The following is a 25,014-nucleotide window of genomic DNA, read 5'->3' as shown; positions in this document are numbered from 1 at the left end:
ATGGGCCAGATTCTAAAAATATTCCTAAAATCGCACGGATGTAAGAATCAAATGAGAGCTCAGGGTGAACGAAAACTCCCAGGATTCCTTGTCGCAGATTTAATTTCAAGTTGAGGAAGAGGAGGATTTTTTTTCAACTGATGCCTGGAACCTATCAGCATAATTTCACTTTTACCTGAGTTAAGATGGAGAAAGTTGAGGAAGACTTTGAGACAGAGGGAAACAGCAAAAGAAGTATGTTTATCAGAAGGATTAAAAGAGAAATAAATCCGAGTGTCATCGGTGTAGAAATGAAAGTCAACGTTATGTTTCCAGATTACTTGCCCAAGAGGGAGCATGTGTATACTGAAAAGAAGTGGAGTCAGGACCAAACCCTGGGGGTCACTGGCAGAGAACCAGAGAAATAACTTCCCATTGAAAAAAAACAGGATCAACAAATTACTGCTTCAGATCTGCTAAGCGAGTCAGAATTAGAATACAGATGTAGATGTGCTTCACACTTTTCAAACACTGATCCAACTTGCAAGGTACATGTTAAGTATACTCATCAACATTTTATTTTGATGCTAGTATTTTTCTGTTATGAGGACCTTTGATGGAGATATAATGAGTTCTGGTTGGAAATCTCCCTCCCGACCTCTGAGGGCATGAAATAGCAAAAGGGAAAGTCTTTGGACGGGCTGGCCTGACAGTTCATTTCCAGGGTTGGGAAGTCGGTCAGCCTGGATGAAGGCGAGACTCCGTTGCAGGAACATATTGACCTGGAAGGTAAACAAGGTAGCAGCTGCAAGCAATAAAGGCAACTGTAATTGTTTACCAAGGAGTCATGCATGATAGCATAAAGGGGCTGGAGAATTTCCTTCGCTTGTTTCAAACTGAGAGGAACTGGAAGAACCAGGAGAGTTCCCAAAAAGAGAAAATTATTCATATTTGTTTTGTCTGTTAGTAACTGTCTGTGTTTGTGAAGGGGGGGGGGCATAGTGGAGTTCTCAAAACAAGAAATGCTTTGTCATTCAGATATTACTGGCCAGGAATGATGGTTAATATTGTAAAATGGGTAAGTATATTTCTGACTATCACAGAGATCATGTTTAGTATGGATGCTTTTAGAAATAATTATCAAGGGATTTGAAGCATAAAATCTCAAATCATGTTATTTTTAAAACCTTTCAGGTAGCTGAGTGTGACAGATGTCAAAAGATTGGTAAACCACTTGTGGTCGATTCAATATTGCAGTATTCAGGTAACTTTGGAATAATAGTATAACAAATATAATTATTATTCCTCAAGAAGACTAGACTTCCAGTACAATTTCACATTCAGAGTCCAGGAAATTAGTACTATATTTATTACCATTGAGCTTTCTTGTTCTCTGAAGGTTTCAACAGTATGGGAACTGGGGGGGGGGGGGTGGGTGTGGGGATTGGGGATTGATTTTTTGGGGGTGGTTGTGGGGGGGATTGGGTTGGGGGGGGGGGGATTGATTTAACTGGGTCATTGCCGTAGACTGCTGATGGATACCAGTATATATTAAACGCTACAGACTACTTCTCAAAATGGGTCGAAGCCTTTCCAATAAAAACAAAGACTGCAAAGGATGTTGCAAAGTGTCTGTACACTACAGTATATCAACATGGCTGTCCTCTCCGAATCCTCTCAGATCAAGGAAAAGAGTTTATTAATGAAGTGAGTATTTATAATACAGATTTAGATTTGAAATGTAAATATGGTTAGTGATGTTTTGATTATGTGATGTAATTACTGAAGAGGCAGGTCATGGTTAGCTGTCCTGTTTTTGCTGTATGTGCCTAGTTCATGTAAAGTGGGCAAAATTGTGTTTTTAGGATTAATTTTAATTTTACAGTGAATAACTCAATATATTCATTTCTGCTGATAAAACATAGTGTAACTGCTTCCTATCACCCCCAAACCAAAGGCCTTGATGAGAAAACTAACCACAACATCAAGAGGTAATTCAGCAATGGAGTAGCTTTTTTTTTTTTTTTTTTTTTACCATGGTGATAATGTAATGTTAAGGCCACATTTTATAATGAAGCACTTTTAAGTGTCATTACATACATAAATAAAAAGTATTAGTTATTGCAAAAACCAAATATTATTGCCATTTATTTCATTATAGGGCTCTTGCAAAACTCGATAATGATTACCAAAATGACTGGAACATCTAGTTGGATGCCATTTTGTACAAACACCAGTACCAGTACAAAGTTTAGCCCTTTCTTTCTGGAAGGGAGGCAAGATTTCCTTCAGAAGTACCAGAAGAATTGCCTGTAAGTTTATTGTCTAGCTTTACAAATCGGCTTTTGACATTGTAAGACTTAATGACTAATATATATTATATATATAATATATATATATTATAATCTAATATATATATATATATACACACACACACACTGCTGTGCAAAAGACATTTTGCATGTTTCTACTCTTTACATTATTTGCGTCTCAATCGTGAATTGTTTATCCGACCCTGGCATGCCTTACATCAATTTAAAGGATTTTTAATACTAGCACCGCTATAGACATTTTTTGATCGGCTTTTGCAATTCAAATTTAAACATTTAATTTAAGCACGCAGGTTTTGCATTTCACTGAGAAGCATACAGTGTGCTATGTCTTTTTGCCTCCAAAACATTATTTTGTATTGTGAAGTTTTGCCAGTCAGTGGTCATGGATGCAAGTAAAGAGATTGTTGGAACAATTCAATAATTGACAATTTAATGGTTTATCTGGGTCGATTAGTTCTATTAGTAAGCAATAAGGCACGGCAGGGTGTGGGATATACTCTAATATCCACACACCCCGGGTGCGTTATAAGTGGTGGTCCACTATGAAAGGCACTATATAAAGATTTTTATTATTAAGAATGTCTTTGCTTTGTTGTGTGTTTGTAATTAAGGTGTACAGGTATGCTAAGGTCATTGCACTCAACTGTTTTTTGATTTACTGCACTTTATTACTTGTTGCATCCTATGAATTGTTTAATTGTTGTTGTACCTATTCTGTGTTTGCAGCTGCACTTGTTCTGTATCTAACATGTCGCCGCTGTAAATCTGTTTAATAAATAATAACTTCCTCAAGATTTTGGCTTCCTCAAGATCTACCCTGCAATCTAAAACTGCACACAAATCCTTGTTTTTTGTCTTAGAAGCATCTATATTCCACTTCCAAATACACATCACTGTTAGCAAATTAATTTTTCTGCCCATTTGGAGCAGTCATTTTTATCCCTCCAAATGAGTTACCTGGGCTTTAGTGGGTTACAACCTGTACATTTCAATCAAAACACAGGGTAGTCCATTTGGAGCAGTCATTTCTGCTTGTCCAAATAATCTGCCTCGTACTGTTCTATTTAGGTAGCTCATTTGGAGGGGAGGCACTATTTATCAGACCAGTCTGAAAACCTGTGCTACGGGAGGCGCATTTGGAGGGGGAGGCTCAGATTGTCAGAACACTTAGCCTGGGTCCATATCCAATCAAAACAATACAGGAGGTTACTTTGCAGTAATGAAATACAGTTTACTGTTAAAATATCTTACATAAAATTTGCACTCAGACCAACCCATAGTAAAAAGTAAAGTATTCAAAAAATAAGAACCTTACTGTTATCATAGATAACTACCACAGTCTGAGAGCACGGGGGATACTACTGCCAAACCACTTGAATACCAAGCAGGAAAGTTTATTTCATAGAAATAGCAACACTTTAGCAGTTCCCAAACAGGCGCTTCTACCTAATTCCCAGGGCGAAACAATATTTTTTCTTGACAATAATAAACAAAATCTGTCTTACCCAAATGGCAGTTCCTCAAAACATGCGCTCAGATTTTTTAAATCCTTTGATGAAAATGTCCGGTCTACTTTGAATGTTTTCAAGAAAATTGGCTTCATCACTGCCATTCTCATATCCACTGTGACATCTGACACATTATTTTCCTTGTCCAGCTCTTCTTTAACCTGTTCTGCATACCTGTCAGCCAGAGGTCAGGATTGCTACGAATACTGTATGCACCCATCTGATTGATGGAAGTATTATTTGCAATCCAATCAAAACCACCAATAAAGCCAAAATAAATTCTCCACCATTTTTTAATTTTTTAATATACACCATTTTTACTGAATAAAAAGATTTGAAAACATTAATACAAATATAAGGCTTTTCCTTGTCAGGTGCTTTTTCTTTACAGTGGTATGCAGAAGTATTCACCCTGCTGCAAAGTTTTCACATTTTGTTGGCACCTGAGCGTACTTCACGACGCTTTCAAATTAGACTTTACATGTAGACTCTACACAAACTACTCCACATTGATAAAGTTAAAAAATGCATATAGAATATAAATAAATACGATTTACAGAGAAAAACAGATTATTCTTAGTATTTTACAGTACAGATTAGATTATATAAGTATTCAACCCCTTTGCTACTGCTACCCTAAATCAGTTCAGGTGTAAATGATTTGTTTGAAAGGTCACAAAAATAGTACTCAAAGTGGTTTAACTTGTAGATAATTTCCCTCAGGTATAAAAGACTTTCAAGCTGCAACTCACATAGTGATCCAACAAAGCAACCATGAAGACCAAGGAGCTTTTGAAACAAGTCAGGGATAAAGTGGTAGAGAGGCACAGAGCAGGAGAAGGGTACTCAACACTGTGAAGTATTAAGAAGGGGAAGGTGCATCATATCACCCAGCCACTACCCAGATCAGGTTGTCAACAATGAAGCCAACAATGGCCTTGAGAGGTCTGCAAAGTTCTGTGTTTGAGATGGGAGTCAGTGTTCACTCATCAACAATAAGCCAGCCCCTACACAAAGCTGACCTGTATGGATGGGTGGCAAGAAAGAAACCATTACTCAAAAAGCCTCATCATAAAGCACATATTGAGTTTGCAAAAAAATATGTAGATGACACTGCAGACATTTGGAAAAAGGTTTTGTGGTCAGACGAGACAAAAATTGAACTTTTCAGTCTAAATTCCAAGCGTTACGTCTGGCGCAAGCCCAACACTGCACATCACTCAGTCAACACCATCTTAACTGTCAAGCATGGTGGTGGCAGCATCATGTTATGGGGATGCTTCTCTTCAGCAAGCACTGGGAAGCTTGTTAGGATAGAGGGGAGAATGGATGGTGTGAAGTACAGATGAATCCTTGAGGAAAACCTGTTTGAGTCAGCCAAGACTCTGAAACTGGGGAGGAAATTCACATTTCAGCAGGACAATGACCCAAATCACAAAGCCAAAGCCACACTGAAGTGGTTGAACAAGAAGATAATTAATGTTCTTGAGTGGCCCAGTCAAAGTCCTGACTTGGATCCAATCAAAAATTTATGGAGAGACTTGAAGATTGCAGTCCATCGACAATCCCCAACAAACCCATCAGAACTGGAGCAATTTTCCCATGAAGAATGGACAAAAATTTCACCACCCTACTGTGCAAAGCTAGTGGAGACCTATCCAAACAGATTCATAGCAGTAATTGCTGCAAAAGGTGCTTCTACCAAGTACTGACTTAAGGAGCTGAATACTTTTTTGTATATTTTCTTTGCAAGTTTTACTGACATTTAACCTGCTCCTCAAATAACAGTGTTCAGTTTAACAACTACAGCTTTGAATGAAAAACGTTTGTTTGAAAAACTGTGCATAGATTATTTGTAATTCAACAAATTGTGACATTATTGGTAGGGGGTGAATACTTCTGCAAACCACTGTTTATAGATGATTATGTAGTGATATAGAACTGTGCATATGTAGTGCATGAAACAAATGCTAAATAATATCTAGATGGATTTATCTTTTAAGTCATTGATAATTTGACTATAATCCCATCGGCAGTGAATTCACATCTTGACATTTAACTCGCAAGTATTTCTGGGGAAAATCAGTAGTATCTCCTGCCCAACTCACGTGATAACTGAGGCAACTCAGAAAAACATGGAAACGTCACCTTTTTCTTTTTGGAAGAATTCGGCCCATTTCAAGAGCACTCAAGTCAACTCAAGTTGGCTGTCCATGGAAATGAGGTCAAATTCACCCTTCAGTTGAAATGGCCCAGGATAAAAGCATGGTTTGAAAACTGATTTCTTTAGCTTAGTGTAGTACTAGATATCATCTTCTAAAATTAAAATACATGTTTGCTAAAGCATATGTTTATTTCAAAACTGAACATCTAAGACCTAAATTATTAATGGATGTGCTTTTTTTTTTTTTTTTTTTAAAAAAGCTACAGTTACATTAAGAGTTGAGTGAAGATTACATTCTGTCCCAAGGACCAGAACTAAAACTGATTCAAGTTCTTTTTCGTATTTCTATTGAATGGACTATTATGTTAACATCAAAGTTCAACTGTTTTAAAAGTAAATCTGTTTGAATTCTATTAGGATTTGTCAAACTGTGTGTATTTAAATGTATTGGATAACTGCTAACATGGAGCTTAAGTGTCTGCTTGTTATTTGGAACCGTTGTAATGTGAGGCCTCAGTCAGTCCACAATTATTTCTGGTTCATTTTCTACTGCATTTATTGAAATAAACTGCATTTTGTATTTATAGATAAACAATAATACAAGACAACATCTAAGGTACAGATTTGGTTATTATGTAGCTGACATTAATTTACAGCAGTGACACTCATTTGTCATAGTTTAGAATAGTTTTCCATGTTTTTTAATATGCTACACCATTCCACTCTGTTTTATAATGCTTGCCTATTCTATACTTTACTTCACTGTGCTTTATTTCACTTTTTCTATACTTTTATTGAATTGAATTACCTTTTTTATATCCTACAAATAATTTGAAAATGTGTTAGATGCACGGCATGAAAATAAGGCCATGATATAACTGAAATCCAGAAGGATCTGGCAAGGTGTATGATCACTGATCCTTGAGAACAAATATTGACTTTAATCTAATCTCCGTATGTATCATGCTGTGTCCAACTCAAAGAACATTTACAGCTTAGTTATCTCCATGCTTGAGTGTCAAATTCAATTTTACCAAGGGTCCCTTTGCAATATAGGCAGGCTAGTAAAATACACTGCTACTTTTGCATTTACATATTTTTTATCTTGTACATTGAGTTGTTTAGAATGTCAATTGCTACCAGATTCAGCCCCCAGGATTTGAGATACAATTCAAAGTGTTCCGGAATGGGAACATTTAATACCAGTGCAGGCACATTCAGGTGGTCCTCATAATCGCACCATACCTAACAGAGATTATAACAGCTCCATGTTTCTAATAGATAATATATTACATGTGTAATATTTTGAATGTTGTTCAGCTAAGTAGAGTCGAGGAGACTCAACAGCAATTTAAGAATGTGAAAGAGTGAATGTACAACATATTTAAAAACATTTAAAACATATTTGTATATTTGCAATCCAGAAATCTCCCAAGTGTCTTATTTTGGAGAGTTTTCAACAAATGCACTGTTTGACAAACATGTAATATGATGCAGCTACACACACATTAAAAATGATATTGCAATTAACCTTAGCTATTCATATAGTTAGAATAACTGTTTAACCTTTACCACTTTTGTATTTGCATTCCTTGATTAACCCATAAGAACATCTGACACATAGTAATGTTTATGTTGTTATATATCATGTAACACAAATGTGTATGGTTTCTGTAAAAGACAGCATCATCACAGGGTTAGCAATGACACAGAAACCAAGGCTGCATAGCATAGGTGTGACTGCATACAGATTTCACTGTTATGTGGAACTGTTCCTTTTCAAGTGGAGTGACAACCATTACCAAAAGAGCCTCTCTGACCATCAATCACTGAGCATATATAAAAAAGCTGCCCTATCAGGGCCCTGCTGTGAGGAGTAAGTCCCCCCACCTTCTGCTGAAGAGGGACATCCTCACAGTAGCATATCAACATTTTCTCCCTCACTTCACTGAGACAGGTCACAGATTGCCTCGTGCTTCTTTGTACCGAAAATTGGCTCATTTGTATGGTTTCAACCTACAAATCGACATATACGGTAAACTACATCTAATCAAGTGTTTTTGGGATTGCTCATTGCCTTAGTCTCGCGTTGGTAGTTTCTTCTGATTAGAGTTGGTTTTGAACCCTCTATTTGAGATTGGCGATCAGCTTATTATTCTCTTCACTGCCTGGTGTAGTTTAAATTACCATTACTGGAGCTATTGTGGTGCTGTAGGGTGACCCCGCGGGTTCGAGACGCTGTCCTGTACATAGATTGACTCTGCCTCAGCTACCATCCAGCTCAGGCCTACGCCCCTCTCAAGTCTCACGCTCTCCTAGCGCTGCCGCGCTTATCCTCGACGCCAATGGCAATTGACTCGGCTATATCAGCCTGGCATCGACCGTGCTCTTTTTCTGCGCCGACCCCGTCGCCGATTGACTTGGCACCGGCTTGAACATCTCGGCACTCACCACATTCTTCCACAGCACCGACCTCGGCGCCGAAAGACTCGGCACCAACCGTGCTATTCCTCGGCACCGAGCTCGGCTTCGATTGACTCAGCACGGACTGATCAGCACTGAGCATGCTCTTCCTCGACTGGAACAGCTTGGCACCGACCACGCTTTCTCTGCGCCAAAGTCGATTGACAGCCCAGCACCGTCCATACTCATTTCGGCATCGACACCGAGTGGTGCGCCCACCACGATGCCAACACCAACGGCGATTACTCTCCCCCAATTTAAACACCAACGCAGACAGCTCGACACTGACACCCTGCACCATGTCAGTGCGCTTTGCAGGATCCTCCGCTGGGTTCCACCAGTGCAACCGGTGTGCGGCAAAACTCCAAGCAGGATGGGCACACTTACACCACATGTCTAGGGCAGGACCACGCGACCAAGGAGCTGGCAGCTGAGTTGGACTGCTCTCCCTGCCAGAAGTTCTCCAAAAGAATGACGCACAGGAGGGCAGCCCTCTCCCCAGTGGCTTCTTTCTTCTCAGGGCAGGGGAGAATGAGATCCGTGGTCCAGGGTCCTCCACAAATGGCCTCTGTAACCTTGCCAGCAATTGTGACCAGGCAGCTCCCCCATACCCCTAGGTCACTCTCCCCTTCCCCACCACCGCTGCAGAGACGTAGGCGCCTCTCCTTGGAGGCGAGATGGTCACCGCCGAGGCGGCACAGTATAGGCACATTCACTCCCCCTCGATTCACCAGAAAGACGCCAAAGCTCGGCTGAGTGGGGCTTTGAGGAGCTTGCGCAAATGGTGAGGTCCCAGCAAACCATGCTGGAAACCCTGCTGAAGTCTCAGGACAGACTGCCCCCTACCACTGAGCATCCCAGCTTCCCCACTCCCGCTCGCCATCCCTGGCCCCACCTAGACCCCCAAGCCCAGGCAAGCTGTCATTTACAGCATCGAGGTCGGACGTGTCCGACCCCGCCACTTCAGTTGGGCAGGCCACAGCAAGGGGCTCCATACTGCCCCTTCCACAGACATCTCAGATGGAGGAGTTCTGGGCCCTGATGCAGCACTCAGCAGCGGCCACGGACGTTCCCTGGCTGGCAGAACAGGAGGGGAAGGGTAACCACTTTCTAAAAAAGAAAGGACACCCACAACAAGCCTTCCCTTTGTGCCAGGACTTTATAGAGCTGGTTCACTCGTCTTGCAGAAACCCGGCATACACTCCCTCAGGCTCCAGAACAATGGAGTCCCTGTTACACACCGCAGGAGCCCAAGAAGCTGGCACAGGCATGTTTCCTCCTATCTGGGACACGGTCATGGTGCTGGTGCGAGGATCCACCTTCACCAGAAGGTATAAAGACCCTATCTGCCCATTCAAGCCATGCAGGACTACTGACGCCATGCTCAAAAAAGTGTAAGCATCAGCGGCATTGTCAGTACGAGCGGCAAATGCAATGGCCATACTGGTGCTCTACCAGTTGCAGCTAGTGGCGAGGCTGCAGTAATGGGCAACAGAGACGGACATGGGGGAGCTTCAGGCAGTGGCAGTGACTGACCTAATGGGGGAGTTAGATCAGGCATCAGGCAGGTGTCTAGTGGTGCTGGTGGCTGCTCGCTGAAATCTTTGGCTAACCCAAGCCAAGGTCGTGGAGACCGAGAAGGTTGCATTGTTAGCTGCCCCTAAAACATTGGGGCAGACACATTTGGAGCGACCATTGATGTGAGTCTTGAGAGGTCCCACAAGACCACGAAGGTCACTTCCAAATTCTCATGCCTTCCTGCTTACCGCCAGCACCCTAGGTGGCCTTCACAGCCTCCAGGGGCAACTGGGCCTGAATGCTGCCCTCCATCCCAGACCAAGCAAGCAGGCAGAGGAAGAGCTGGCAGTTAGGGACCACTGCCATCCAGGGGTAACCAGTTCCCCGGCTGGAGACCGAGGCCTAAGAAAGACATGCCCCTTCCAAGCCCAAGGGAGCCCACCCCTGAGGGAATCCAGCTGTCTCCTTCCCCCCTCACGACCGGACTGACCCAAAGCAAACACCCATGGCAAGGCTGCACCCAGGACTCCTGGGTGCTATCGACTATGAGACACGGTTATGCTCTACAATTCCACTTAGGCCCGCCACCCTTCAAGGGTGTGCTCCTTACCACCATCGAACCAGTGGGTGCGATTCTTCTTCAACAGGAGATTGCCAATCTTCAAAAGAAGAATGCTGTATGCTTGGTGAACCCAAGCGATGCCCTCTAGGTACTTCCCCTGGTGTCCAAGAGGAACAGCGGTTTCAACCTATTCTGGACCTCAGGGTCCTCAATATGTTCCTCAAACAAAGGAAGTTCAACATGTTGGCCGCACAGCGTATCTTCCAGTCCGTCCAGCCGGGTGACTGTTTCACATCAATCACCCTGCAAGATGCCCACTTCCATGTCCCTATCCGTCCCGTGCATAGAAAATATCTACGCTGCACCTTTCAAGGCAAAGCATACGAATTCTGCATGCTGCTGTTTGGCCTCTCGCTGGCACTCCGAACATTTTCCAAGTGTATGGATGCAGCACTGGCTCCACTCAGGCTGCGGGCAGGTTGTACCCAGATGGCTGAGGCACCCCTGGTTTGCTCTCCTCTCCAACATGTTGTTGGGCCAACTGTGGCAGCTCCTTCTCCGCAAGGACCTCCTGAGCCAAGCGGAGAGGCTATTATGGCATCTGAACCCAGCCCTGCTCCGACTCTGGAACTGGTCGTTGAACGGAGCTGTCTATCCAGACGAGGTTTGCCAGATGCAGTGGTAGAGACACTACAGTCTGCTAGGGTGCCTAGTATTCATATAAATGGAAAGTTTTCCAAGACTGGTGCATTGCTGAGGGTCACAGTCCTGTGACCTGCCCCATTGAGACAATCCTAACCTTCTTACAACACCTCTTTGATGCAGGAAAATCTGCATCCACTCTGGTTTACCTGGCAGCAATATCAGTGTGCCATGATACAATTGACTCTGTGTCCCCTGGGGCACACTTCCTGGCAGTGCAGTTTCTTAAAGGGGCCCGAACGCTCCGTCCTCCGATGAAAAGCATGGTCCCTAAATGGGATCTGGAACTTGTGCTGTTTCCCTCAAAGTGGTGTTTTTATTAACCATTACGTCTGCCAGAAGAGTAAGTGAGCTTCATGCACTGTCCATCGATGACACATGTATGGCTTTCACTAGAAATGACTTGCGAGTAACATTAAGAACAAACCCAGTCTTTTTGCCAAAGGTGGTCTCATCATTCCATACTAACCAACCAATGGTTTTGGAAAGTTTCAGACCTCCCCACATGAGTACCATAGACAGCACACGCTTTGCCCGGTCCAGGCTCTTCACTGTTACCTGGATAGGACAGCGTCCTGGAGACATTCCAACCAGCTGTTTGTCTGCTATGGGTCCCGCTTTAGAGGTCAAGCCCTATCGAAGCAACGTCTAGCGCACTGGGTGGCAGATGCCATAAGCTTGGTGTATGAACTGCCGTGGGACACTACGGCCCATTCTACCAGGAGCCAAGCGACTTCATGGGCTCTCTTTCATGATGCCTCCTTAGATGACCTTTGCAATGCTGCTACATGGACAGGTAGTCAGACATTTGCTTGTTTTTACCGCCTTGATGTTGAAACCGAGCAAGGCCCTCTCTGGGCTCTAGTGTTGCAGGCAGCATTCCCTTTGGCGTCATGAGGGCTCTGAGGCTATCACCGTGAGGCTGTATTGTCGATAATCTAGAGCCACGACAGCTTTGATACAGCTTCCCATTCGGTAATGGTTGTCATTCCACTTGAAAGGGAATGTTAGGTTATTACCATAACCCTGGTTCCCTGAAAAGAATTACAACCATTACCCTTTGAGGTTGTAGCCCATTACCCTTTGAGGTTGTGTCCCCAGCTGACCTTCGATTTCAAATGAAAATGGTGATATGCTACTGTGAGGATGTCCCTCTTCAGCAGGAGGTGTGAGGGACTTCCTCCTCACAGCAGGGCCCTGATAGAGCATCTTTTTTATATATGCTCAGTGATTGACAGTTAGAGAGGCTCTTCCCGTTAGGTAATGGTTGTCATTCTTTTCAGGGAACCAGGGTTATGGTAATAACGTTTTGCTGAAAACTAAGTGATCATTATGCATTTCTTAACTACAGTACAGCATAGTGTTTATTCAATTTTCTAAAATATGTATTAATTAGTGAAACAGATTTGTTAGCATGAAACATGTTGAAAGTAGTAATTTGTCTTAATTTAATCTAGAAGACAACTTCTACATGTCTGAAGAAGCTGTTCCAAGTTTTAAATTGGTTTTATTCTCCTTGAAATAATTATTTTGTTATCTCAACAAAGGTTGCTGTGAACTTTATTGCATCCTCTCCTGCTCTATTAGTAACAACATTTCAATTGGGCATTATGCTGGTGTACAAGCAAAGTCATGTAAACAAGCTTGAGCAAAACAGCCAGGGATTAGCTATTAAGCACAACTGACATTTTCAATTAGGCATGCCCATTTTCAAAACTCCCATTCTGTACTCTTTCTTATACTTAGCTGTTTCTCACGTTGCTCTTAATGAGCGAGACAGGTTTTATAGGTGAACTGCTGCATAAGGAACAACGTGAAAATGTTTGAAAATATATCCATGTTTTTTTTTTTCCTAATGTTCACATTTTTTAATTAAAATAAAGTTTTCAAATGACATGTAAAACCTTTTCCTGCAGTAGCTCAAGTGGTATGAAGCTGGTTTTCCTGCTACTTAAACCCTACTCTAAAATAAAATGTACATATATGATGAGTGGATAATAATGCTGTTTCAGTGAGTGGCCAGTTACTCTGGCTCTGTAATATACATATTAAAAAGAATTAACATTATATGAGTTTTGATTCGTCTTAATTGTGCGGTATAGTGTGCAAGACCTTTCTTACTGATTTAGTGCCACACCGGGGCAAGTTGGTGTTGGTCCATGAGCATCTTTATTGAGTAAAACATCTGAAAATTATAATTACTTTTATTTTTATTATGACATATATATATATATATATATATATATATATATATATATATATATATATATATATATATAGTACCACGACAGGGAGGGGGTTAATATCCCCCCTGCCAAAAACATGTGCTTATATAAGTTTTTGTATAATTATTGATTGTGTTCCTTGTTTAATTATCACCCGCACCTGGGAAGTATTGTAGATTAGTGCCAGGTGCAGGGTATACAAGAGGTGAAGTCAGTCTGCATGAGACGGCTGAGTAGAAGGAAGTAGAAGTGTGTACCTGTAAATTAATGCATTTACCCGTCACATGTGATTTCCTACTCCGTCACCAGTTTTCTGATCCAAAGCCTGATACAAATCTCTTCAGTGTTACAATTTGTTTGAATATCTGTCACAGCTCGTTTTATTCTTTTTCTTGCATGCAAAAATCTGTCTGTTTTTAATGTGCAGTTACACAGCGCTCCCTCTCCAGTTTCACCTGACAAAAATCAAAGCCAGTCAGACAACTATCAGAAAGCCATCCTTAAAAGACATTTTAGGACAGACTTTGATGAAATGAGGCCACTATCACGTACATATGAAATTAATACATTGTTGTTTGTGCAATTGCTAAATCCACATATTTTTGGTTTTGGTTAAAAAAATAAATAAACAAAGCAAAAAAAAATGCCTTGATATCTTAACATATCAAAGTGTAATACACATTTAGTTGTTGTAATACTAAACATGCTATTATTTTATTGGAAGGTTATGTATTGACTCTTTATTGTGTACGGAGAATCTCACTCATGATCCGGAGGTCTTAAAACAACCCAATCCACGCTACACGTCTCGTCAGGTTATTAGCCTCTTTCTTGGGATAGTTTGCAGTTTACAATGAAGATGCAGTATACAGTTTACACTTGGTGTTTGTGTTAGGTCTTCAAACCCACTGTCCTTGAAATGCTTCTAAGGAAACCCCCTTTTTCCTTTATCAACTTAAACGCTCTATCACTCTGTGGTAGAAATACAGTACGCTTTCTTATAGGTATATCTACCTCAGATAATTAATGTAAAATGCTAAAGGTAAAGGGAAACATGCTATATCCTATGTTCGGAGAAAGGGCAGGTTATAAATGTAATAGGAAATATTTCTCCACCACTAGCTAAAATGAAAGTGCACTCTACCCATTTTAAGGGAAACTTCAATGTTTCCCCAGACCTGGGAAAATTGAACGTGTGTGTAAGTGAAAAATGGGCCTTGAGATAAAGCAGAACATGCGCTGGGTTATCAGCTCTATTGGCAGAATGTAGTGCTCACTGGTCTACAACACACTGCAGGACTTTTTTGGCCACTTTAAAGAACACTTCTTCAGTAAGACAATTTTAATTGGAATTGATTGGCCTTCATGCATGGTAAACATGAAAGGGTATTTTTCAGCTGAGTTCTCCAATGATGGACTGTCCTGATTTCAACTAACATTGAAGGGAAAATGACCGGCTACTAAGCTTGGTAGAGTAATCATTTCCCAGGTCTATATTTCATGTCCTCCATTTACGAGCTGACATATATTGAAATGGCAGTTGCATTAATACACGGTGCACTACAATTAACTTGTTCATAAAGAAACGATTTGTTTTATTTTATTTATGAAAAGGGAAAGACTGTTTTGCAATTACCCGAGATCTGTCTTATGTGTTGTTTGATTTGAGACCAAGACTATGTATCATCGCTTTGGTTTAATTGCTTTTCTGTTATTTCGTTTTTTAAATACCACCCATTAATCACTGGAGGGATAATACTCAGTTTCATCCATTAAACAGGAGATGCCATTAACTCTGTTCCAATACAAATGGAAGGTAGTAAAAGGCTGGATTATGACCAAGCAACTAGAAGAGGCCTTTGCTAAATCAGGTTCACATACCCGTTTCTTCTAATGGGACAACATGACCTTATTTTAATCAAACGTTTGTGACTGATTACAACACTTACAATACCTAGCTACATGAACAGCATAGTAACAATAATAATAACCAGCTACGACACAAACATTTCTGTCTGAAAAATATTTTTTTCTGGAATAGATCATGGTAATTAATCTACACAGAAACACAACAGAGAAGCACACAGAACATATTACTGTAAGATAAGTAATAAGTACAAAATAATTAAAAGAAACAGGTATATATGTTCTAATCCAAGGCTATTATTGTAACATGGCCAGGTCCTGTTGCAGGTGATTACCCAGGATCTGGAAAGTATGGGGATGATTTCAGTTCACGTTTCATGATTGGAGAAGTTTTGCATTGCCTACATTTGCTACCAAAAATTGTTGCCCATTTGTCATTTCTGTAAATGAGTTCCTCCAAACACATGGAATCTGTACCAGCAGGTACATGTAGAGGGTAAACATGCAACACCTGTCAGTGTGATGAGGAGTAGTTACATCTAGTACATAGAATGTCATGACTTATTGTGACTGAAACCATGCGAGATACTTCAGGACAAATTTCAGACAATTTGGTGAGAAACTCTGCAACATCTTGCTATTCACCTCTATTGAAGGGTTCTCCTAAGAAGTGACAAATGTCCACAGTAGTTAGAGATGCAGTGGATGGCAAGTGTTCATAGTTGTGAACAAATCTCCTGATAGCCTCTTGTTGACTGTGTTTTAATGAATCCTTCAGAGGCTGCAAGTGAAGAAAGAACTGCAATGTTGCATTTGCATAAATTGAGGTTAAATTCAGGTTGCTCTAGCCTCTGAATGGATGTGTAATTGCAAGTGTTCTCTTAGAAGATTGAGGCTTTTGCTGTTCCTGAACATTAGTGATGGCTCGTTGAATGAAATGCACTCTATCTTTTACCTTGTGTGTGTTGGTCTCCTTCAAACTTATCAACTTAGGGAAATAAATCCCTCTGAGCCTATTGTACTCTGCAACTGCAGTTTGAGGTGTCTTAATGCAGGTGGGGTCAAAAAGCTGATAATGTGGACAACGTTTAAGGATGCAACTCTGGAAAGTGCAACAAAACTTTTTCCATAGTAGGAAATGGAGTTACCAAGTTCCATTCTAACTGTTTTTAGAGTCTTATCCTGGCATTTGTAAATGATGATTGAATGAGCACCAAAGACTGGGAACTGCTCTTGAACAATGTACACTCTGTCCATGATTTCAAACTTTGAGCGTAAAAGTTCAAAGGTATGGGTAACTCCATTGTTAAATTAGATGGTTATAGTTTGTGTTTTCCAGATAGTAAGAAACAGCTTGAAGCAAACATTGATAATGGATAATTGCAAAGCATATGACATGGTTTATTTAGATTTCCAGAAAGCTTTTGACAAAGTCCTGCATAAAAGATTAATTCTGAAACCGAACGCAGTAGGGATTGAAGGAAATGCATGCACATGGATTAGGGAGTTGTTAACATGTAGAAAACATAAAGTACTGATTAGAGGAGAAACCTCAAAATGAAGTGAGGTAACCAGTGGAGTACCACATGGATCAGTATTAGGTCCTCTGCTATTCCTAAATCTACATTAATGATTTAGATTCTGGTATAGTAAGCAAACTTGTCAAATTTGCAGACGACACAAAAATAAGAGGCGTGGCAAACACTGGTGCAGCAGCAAAGGTCATTCAAAATGTTATAGACAGCTTTCAGAACTGGGCAGACACATGGCAAATGACATTTAACAGAGAAAAGTGTAAGATACTACACACAGGCAATAAAAATGTGCAATATTGTGAGAATATTTAATACATATGGACAGAAAGGTACATGAACTCGTAACACCATATGTATTACACAACTGGAGAACATTACATTTTAAAACCAAAAACTGCCAAAATGACCACCAAGGGGCTTCTAGTGTTAATATGACATTTTTCTGTCTTGCTATTTATGAATTTATTTATACATTTATAATATAAACATTAATTTCGATATTTATTTATTAAAAAAAAAAAAGAAAAATTAAATTTAAAAAAAAAAAAAAATTATTCCTTTATTTAACTTTTAAATGAGGAACTACAATTTCTCAGAGATCAGAGATTTAGACAAGGAAGCTACAAGCAAATAAAACATCTTAACAACTGCCCAGTGGTGCAGCGGGCAAAGGCCATGTGCTCTTCAAGCATGTCATGTTGCAAGTTCAAACCATGGTAATTAAAATAAATAAATAAATAAATAAATTCTGTGATATGTGATTTTTTAGAACATAAATACATTGTTTAATACAAATGGTATGGATATCAAACTGCTTGTGATCCCTGGTTTATTTTGACTGTGACCAACTTGTGGAATCGGCTTTTTTGTTTGAATAGTCGGTACACACTCTTAAAAAAGTAAATGAAAGAAGAACAATTTTACCTTAGTTTGACGACTTATATCTCAATGTGTATGAGAGGTATTTACATTTTTTTCACATTTGATGCAAGAAAGTTTCAGACTTTTTTTACTGTACAGTTGGTAATTCTAAGTGATTTAGTTTTGCTGCTAAAACATGGTGAAAACAGCAAAACTCTTGGAGCTGTATTACTACCATTCCTATCAATTACAGTTGTTTCAAACAAGATTTCCTAACTTGTACAAGAAACTACCATTCCTCTTAATATGTGTTTTAATATATATGTTTTTACAATATGTATAAATATCAAGAAGCAAGTGGAGATAAGCAGATAATGTTTCATTAACTACATTTATGAGTTGTTTTCCCTTATTACTGATAATAATGGAATGAAAAACTACTATTTTTTTTATAAATATTTATTTTGAGAAAATAATCATGAGTAGTGTCCATTATTGCTTATAAAGAAAAATCACTCAGGCAATTACTCAAGTGAAACAATGATGGAGTTTCCATGTGGGTCAATTTGCACGTGAAATGGCAATGTGCGTGCACGTTTGGGAGAATTACTCAGGTAAATCAGGTTTTGTTTTAAATCTCATTTACTTGTGTAAATAACAAAACACACAGGAAAATCCAGGCCCAGTTTCGCATGTGTAAATGTTAATAAGCGTGTTTATCCATAACTAAATATTGCAAGGCAGCAGGTCAGTTGTTACTGTGGATTCCAAGATGGCAGAAAGTAGTGGCTGTTTGGCGATTTTGTGATTAGCAGTGGTGTAGTTCACCTAATGCTAATGCAGGCAGCTTTTTTATTGTCGTTTTTTGCTGTCCGGTCTGTCATGTTGTATAGCTCTTGTGGGTTTACAGTTCTGTATAAAACCACTTACTATGAACTGCATTATGCCCTTGTTATAGCATTAAAGCAGCTGCTTGAGAATACCCTTGCTGTAAAAACTATGCTAAAGTTAAACATGAAGCGCAAGTGAGCTGCTTAAATGTCTAATGAATTAATTCCCGTTCTTTTTTTGATCACAGCTATGTCCAAAGATGTCATTAGCCAGCTCGATCACCCAAAACAGTGCAGCAACATCTAAGTTGTTGATACCCCCTCAGAACTGGCCAAATAAAATTGCAAATGTACATATTGATTGTGCTTTATTTGTTTGCATCATTAATATTTAACACAACAGTAAATCCAACACAACTTACAAGAAAGGAGAGAATCTCTGACAGCACGAACCTCCGAACGCTGCTGTCCAATTGAGACTGGTGGCTGAGGTAACCTTCCCCAGTTGCCAAGTCTGCTTATAATAAGTGGGACTGGGATTGTTTTTGGGTGACGTGGGTTGGATTTTGCATAACCACCCATACTCTAACATATTTAGAAAGACAGTGCTGCTTTTTTTTCTCGTGAGACTTGGCAACACCAGTAACCTTCCCTGTGTGGCTCACAGGCAGCCTGATTCCTGAACATCTCATTTTGTTGTTAACAAGAGTTTGTGCAGGATACAGCAGGCAATGGCAATTTTGGGAACGGACTAATGCACTTCAGTCCATTTCATCAGTATCTGCCACCTCTCTTTCAAGTGCCCACTAGTCATATTTGCCCAAGCGTGGTGTTGAATGCTTCCTTAGCAGCTGTCAGCCGTCCGGACGGGTAGGGTTTCTAAGACAGGGTAGTATAATCGTAAATCTCGAAAAACTACTCACTTCTAAATTTTTTGTAGTCATTTTTGTATTACTTTAGTATAAATACATGTTAATTTGGATTCGTATGTTGTTTTTTTCTGACTTTATGTGAACGAAAAGACACAAAAGCGCCCGTTTTCTCATTGGAAATAGTGATATTTTGAAATTTACCTGTCCTGGTCACAAAATTTGTGGGGAATAATAGCTATTTTCTATACTTTTGAGGCATAAGCAATTAGGAAATAACACTTACTACCCAGGAACAAAAATTGTGTTACATAGTGTTATTAACCAACAGGCACAAGGTATTTTGCTTTATTACAGCAGCTTAGATTCACTTTACCAGTTCTCTGCACATGGAAACTACATTTTCACAAAATTTCACTAGTAATATTCAAAAAACAGTTGAAGTTCAAAAAGTTCTTCACGCATAGCTAATTTACGTATCAACCACCACCTTTCCCATTCATTTGCTTGATGTCGGGTGAAAAGCCTGGTTTACTCAAGTAAAATAAATTGAGTCAACGGAAACCCAAAAAGGTATTTTACATAAGACATTTTTCTCGTGTAAATGTCTCGAGTTTAAAAAAAAAAAAAAAAACTTGCATGGAAACCCCATGAATGTCTTGTAATATGCCCAAACATCAATATTTTCAACAAAACTTTCAAGAAGTTTTGTAAGGTCCAGCAGATCACAGAATACTACATGTTATACATGTATCCCTAAGCATAAGCATAAGCATAAGCATAAGAAGAAGAAGAAGAAAAAGAAGAAGAAGAAGAAGAAGAAAAAGAATTTAAAAAAATACTTAACATTAAAAAATTAAAAAACCAACAAACTAAGCAAAAAAGTTTGTATGGTTTCTGAAATACTTTATGTTCCGTAGTGTTCTGAAAAAATGACAGCTATTCCAAGATGCTACTGTAATAAAGACCCTGGTCCTGGGGGAGCATCCCGCTGAAAAACATTTGGTTCTTAAAGGGTTAAGGGATTTCGGTACAGTTCCTGAAAACCCTAGCAATGAAACAATTTTATTCTCTCAGTTTTCCCATTCTGTTTTAAAAAAGGCCAAATAATTTTTAATACAAAGTGGATATGAGATGGTTGTTTAACAGATGAGGCTCCATTTGCCCACTATTCTGTGTCAGCAACCCACCTGATGTGCTGCCATCCTGTCAAAAACAAAAGATCACTTACCAAATGATGTATTTGTTAACTGCAGTGCTAGTCTCAAGATTATGGGACAAGTATATATGGGGCCACTAAGCTTAGCAAACACCCTTGTGGGAGAATGATTGAAATATCAAAAGGTTGAATTGTTACAAGATAAAAATGTTGCTTTTCAAATAATGTGAGCATAGTCTACCATTCGATGCAATGTTAAATCATTCCATCTTGAAGTAAAAGACAATAGATTTATTTTCTTCAGATCCCCAGAGTTGCTGCCATATGCTACTATCATCAGTGTGATTTGGCCAAAGTCAAACCAACTCACACAATATTTAGTTTTACAGTTGGGTTTGCAGGCTCTACTAGGCTTTAGCTTACATTTATTGGTGGGTTTTTCCTGTTGCCAATACACCCACTTCGAATTGAAAAGCAGATTCCACTGTGTGGAACCAATGCAATATTGAAAAGGATATCATATGTCCTTGATGTCTGAATGGAATTCAAAGGTTACTTTATTAACATAATTTCAAAATACCATGGACCTGCATGACATATGAAATATATAAAAACCAAGTAAGTGTTCTTTAACAATCTTTACTTTGAGGACAGGTAGTTAAAATAATAAATTCTCGCTAGTCCAGAAAAAGACAGTTGTGAGAAAACTGCAAATCTTTCTCAAGACGTGTATGAATTGTTATACACAATCAAAAGTCTTAAAATTAATACATTTACATTTTGTTAAAAAAAACTACAGCCAGCCATTTCTGTGTTTCTCAGTATGTGTTTGTTTAAAAAGACCCTACATGTTCTATTAACAGTTCTTTCAATAGATTTCACATATTCTGTTTAGAATAGTTATTGTCATTTGTATAATATTAAACATAACATATGGTGTCACAGATCCCAATTTAGCACTAATCTAGAACTGCCTTACCTAAAGTAACATTGGATGGTCCAAGATTAGTTCTAATTGGCATCTGTGGAGCCAGCTGAACAAATCTAGATTTTACTTATATTTTAATATGTATTCTGCACCTCATTATATTGAAAGTACAATTAGGCAAAGCTCACAACTAGCAACTATGTAACTAGAACTACGACTGCCTCACAGGCTCTGTGAGCAGCTTTGGTATATCTTATTCAGGTTTCTGTGTCTTTAGGTGGTAAATATCCCACAGTAATGATTACATTTCTGTTTACGTTTTCACTGAACTTAAAAATGTTAACTACTTAACAATTAAGTAAAATATTTTCACACTTTACAAACGTCAACAGCTTCTCAAGTTATTTTACTGTGTGGGTTCTGTGTCTAAAGTATTGGAAGCATTTTGAATCAAATTCTTATCAATAGTTGAAAATCAGGCTAATGTCACACAGTGTTTATAAATGATTCACTCATCTTCTATGACAGGTTTCACAGTTTAGCTGGAGTTAAGTAGGTATTCTCAATATTGCTTTTAACTTTATATAACAACTGCGTTATTACTGAAAATGCAATTGCAGGGAGGATTGGAGAGTTCACGAAGGTTGAAGGTTAAAGAAAAGAAGAAAATATTGAATGGAAATATATGACAGGTGCTTGTGTATATCTCTTCAAGACAGGCTCCTGAACAGAATTATATGGAGGAGTCGATGGTAATCATATGCTGTAGCAGGGAATAATGGTAAAAAAGTTTAAAATAGTTTAGAAGAATGTAGTTTAGCTCACAGGCCCACCACAACCCCCCACCTAAAAAAAAAAAAAAAAAAAAAAAAAAACACATGCACAATTGTTGTTTAGTGTGCATGTGTTGTGTGTGTGTGTTTAGTGTGTTGTTTTAGTGTAATGTATTTTATGCTTATACAGTAAATGAAACTCATCCATAATTATTAAACACTCACTTGTGCTGAATATAGAGATGATCAAATAATCAAAAATTTAGTGACCAATGTTTTTAATTTTAAGAACAGAAGCAAACTGGGTCTTAAACTAACCAGGTAAGGGGAGGTTTATTTGAAATGCAGGCGCTGTCGATACGATTACAAAAAGATTTATATTTAATTTATTTGTTTCCAGGGGTCTATTGGAGTTGTTATAATACCTTATAATTGCTGTATTAATGGCAAGGCATTAAATATGAACAAATATCAGATACATCAGTGTCTGAAAACACCACACTACAGTACTGCATGTATACTGTACAAAGAAAATCAGTGAACATGATTGCAAAACAAAGCACTATAATACAGTATTTGGCAATTTTAAAAGCAATTCCAAGTTTTCTCTGTCTATGTGAAAGTAACCCGAGCACTCGTGTGTTATGCTTGCACACAAATTGGCTTCAGAGGGCACCAAAAAAATTGTGTTCCAGCTCTTTAATGGTACAGTAATTATATTAATCCCTTACTTTCTTTTATTTAACATGTTTAAACTGGATAGTTAAGTGAAGCGACAGCATGTAAAAAGTGAAACTGAATTCTTAAATGCAAAATCTTTTTTTTGTTTTTATCAGCTACTGAATCCATTCTGTCCTGCTAAGAGCTGAATTTACTGTTTTAGACCTATAATAAAATGTGCACTGAGCAGTTTCCAGCACTACCGTTCAGTTGGTACCTGCATGTGCAAATCAAATATGTCATAGATCCAGTTAATAGAGAGTATCTGATCTTACTGGATCGGACATGAGAGGACCTACTGTATAGCCCGATCTACTGTAAAGCCTAAAGCTCTAGAGTTTTATTATTATTTATTAAGTGTTTAGTTTTATTATTCATTGTGTATTTGTCTTGTCACTTTTCACTGTTTTGGATAGTTTTCCTTTTTTGTTTTATGCACACCCCTGCAACCAGAGACGAATTATCACCACACCTGAAAGTGATAATCAGCAGCTGGTATGGCTTATAAAACCACAAAGATGAATGGAACTTAAATCCAGCAAAACAAGACCAGGAAGAAGTGGAAATAAAGGGGGACTGACAAGCTGAGCAGCCGCTGTAGTAAAAGGCTAGAACTCAGGAGGACGGTGAGAAAAATAAAAATAAATTCAACCTACAGGAAGAAGGGAAAGTTGGCAGCGCCTACTGTTTGGGGACGGAGTTTGCTGACCATGGGTAACTGTGGACCACGTGATTTCTGCAGACAGGCTGATTTACTTTGCTGGTCGAAAGTGCAAGGAGAGACTTTTTTCCCTGTATAAGTTTCAATGCTGGTTTGTTTTAAAGTTCAGTTTGTCTGCCCCTTTTGCTTGTTTTTACTGATTGTTGCTGCCTTTCCTTGGTTGTATCCAGTTCTTAGTACCTTTTTGTTTTAACATCTTTTTACTATTGAACTATCAATGAGGAGAGGGACCTGAGAGTGCAGTTAATGCCTAATTAGGCCCACACTTGTAGCTCATTCCAACCACTTAGCTCTCCCCCACAGCTGTCCTATATAAGGGCAGCAGTTGTTTGTTTCCAAGTCATTTTTCTTTTGACTTGAAGAGCACTGTAGAACTGTCTTGACCTTTGCTGCCTTCATCATTGCCCATTGATTTGGGCTTGGTATTTGGACTTTGAAAATGTTAGTAGCAGACTCATGTAAGGTTTGAGACACAAGTCCATATTTCTTTACAAAAAACCTCTATGTAACCAGCACTGTAAAAAAATGTTTTAGTTTGTGACAAGGCCAGAAACTCATCAAAAGGTATTGACTCGATCAGTCACTGCCATCTTTATTCTTAGAAAGCCACAAAGGCATGTTCTTTTTCTACCAGATACAGACAATCTGAGGGCTGGATGTGTGCCTCATTGGAGTGGCAATGTGATACATGTGCTTTTGCATCATTGCTTTAAAGGCCATTTTGGCAGTAATTAGAAAATATCTATCTCAATGTATTTTAGAGGTTTCAGCTGACTTTCTAGTGGAAGATTGCAGTGCATACAATCACACTCGAAGTAGGGATACATTTCGGCAATCTATCAGACACCACTACTTGTAATTGTAATGGCTTGAACTCTCTGCCCTGTGATCCTGCAGAAGATGGTCTATCTCTGACAGCTGATAGTGGATAGTGTACAAGATGAAACGTGATTTTAGTTTTGTATTCATTTTGCAACAAAGTGAAAATAGAGGATACTGAATGATCGTTCTTGGTGTACAGTTTTTATTCGCCAGAGGAGGACGTCCCAGTAAACGGACATCCTCCGGGGGAATCAATACTGTATACCATGAACGATCATTCAATATTCTGTTAATATCACAAGAACATTTTTAAAATGAACAGTTATTATATTGCCTGGTGAATCTTTACTTTCCCATGCTAGATATACACACGCTTGTTGTAATAAAACATGTTATACAACCAGCAACCAAAATGGTGCAAGGTTTAGGTATGATGAGGTTTAGGTAAAAGCATAAACAAGGAATTATGTTCCCTG

This window comes from Polyodon spathula, chromosome 11 (genome assembly GCF_017654505.1).
Source record: "Polyodon spathula isolate WHYD16114869_AA chromosome 11, ASM1765450v1, whole genome shotgun sequence".
NCBI classification, from domain to species: domain Eukaryota; kingdom Metazoa; phylum Chordata; class Actinopteri; order Acipenseriformes; family Polyodontidae; genus Polyodon; species Polyodon spathula.
Note: the sequence above shows the minus strand (reverse complement) of the source record.